The sequence below is a fragment of the Myotis myotis genome, unplaced genomic scaffold (assembly GCF_014108235.1).
Source record: "Myotis myotis isolate mMyoMyo1 unplaced genomic scaffold, mMyoMyo1.p scaffold_m19_p_13, whole genome shotgun sequence".
NCBI lineage: Eukaryota > Metazoa > Chordata > Mammalia > Chiroptera > Vespertilionidae > Myotis > Myotis myotis.
Genome location: NW_023416317.1, coordinates 9,103,791 through 9,105,438, shown reverse-complemented (window position 1 = coordinate 9,105,438; position 1,648 = coordinate 9,103,791). Strand labels below are relative to the sequence as shown.

At 43.3% G+C, this 1,648-nt stretch overlaps 1 pseudogene; it reads left to right on the top strand.

Annotated features, from left to right (window-relative positions):
- Nucleotides 1–967: 967 nt before the first annotated feature.
- On the top strand, nt 968–1,276 carry LOC118668576 (annotated as a pseudogene).
- Nucleotides 1,277–1,648: the final 372 nt, after the last annotated feature.

Below are 1,648 nucleotides of genomic sequence, written 5' to 3'. Positions count from 1 at the left end.
TACATTTGAAGATCTAATTGGCATTAGTAAGTGATTAATGATTTATGCGGCACCCCATCTAGCAACTGGAAGGACACTTCCAGGAGATGTATAAAATGAAAGGTTTTCACATGAAGAAGGTGGGGCAAGGCAGTTAACAGAAGAAAAGAAAGAATTGTCTTTGGGCAGGAACAGCTTTTCTTTGGGGCGATCATGCAGCGGGCCTCTTCTTTCTATGGGGGAAGGAGAGGGCCCCTGTGACGGATTCCTTTATTGGTGCTGGGCCAGAAAATTCCAGCTGGGTTGACTAGGTTATGTTTTTGGGAGAGGCTGAAACTTGGAGTCGATCAGGTATTAAATCTAAGTTTGGTATCATGGGATTTTAGCACAAGTGCTGCTATATTGGGCCTATGATTTTGATTTTTTTCTTTAACAACTGAAACTAAATTTAATTTGAACATGTGAGTGAAAAGGAGGCCCTCTACTAACCCTGGCAAGCTCAAAGGGGACAGCATGACAGGACTTGCAAACTCAGTGACCGAAAGTCAACACACAGGATGGTCTGAGCACAATTTCTAACTGGGCAGCCCATGGCAGGCCTTTCGCTTCCTCAGCAAAGGTCAAACTTGACCTTAAGTCATGGTTCTTATGCCTCTAGGATAACATATCTTTGAAATGCCAGAGTAATTTTCTTTTCCAGACTCCCTCAAAGACAAGTAGCCTGCCCCAGAGCAGGGGACCACAGAACCCCTCATTGTTATCTTGTTGTCCACTTACCATCTGTATTTACTATAAATGTTAAATGTTAACCATCCTGGACCCACCAATATAAAAGAAGTATGTTTTTCCATTTTGCTTTTTGTCTAATCTTAGAGATTTCCCTACTTTGCTTTCTCCCACCTCCTTAATCTACCACCAATGGATTTCATGGACCTTCCTAATGTTTTCTTCTTTGATTCTAAATGCATTAAAATAAACTGCACTAGCAGAGATGGCAGCAGCCCTGGCTAGTCCTGGGATCAGGGCTAAGCTGGGTTGAGGAGAGATCCACATTCACTTATACCAGGCTCGCCTGGCAGCCGGAATGCCAGGGACTTCATGGAGAAGCACCATGTGGAGCTGAAGAAGGTGAACCCTGAGCTGCTGTGAGTGCTCCGATGAGCAGCACAAACTCTGGGCCCGGGAAACATTTGGCCAAGAGAAGAATGTCTCTCTGGACAACTCAGATGCTGATTAGGTAACCAGAGCCCAAGAGAATATGCTAAGTGGCAAAGCCTGGAGTTTTGCTGATGAGTAATAGCAACAGCCTGGGCTCTGCTGGACTGAGTACAATGTGGGAAGATGCGTTCTGTTCTTTACAAAGCTTGTGCTGTAACAAACAAACAAACAAAGCTGCCACTCCCCAGAGCTTCTTCCCAATCTATTGAGATTTTGCTTCCAGGCATGTTCTCTAAATTTTAGCTCAAAGAAACTCTTGTAAAACTTTTCTATAGGCTAGATCAAGCATGGCAAACCCAAAGGCTAACCCAGGCCAAATTAAGAAGGTTTAAGCTTATTTGGGCCACACAAAAAAACCCAAATGCTTCAGTTTTCATAGAAATGTAGGTTTATTTCGATAGAGACATGCTGAATACAAAGGGCTGAAATAAATGAGTAATTGCTGACATAA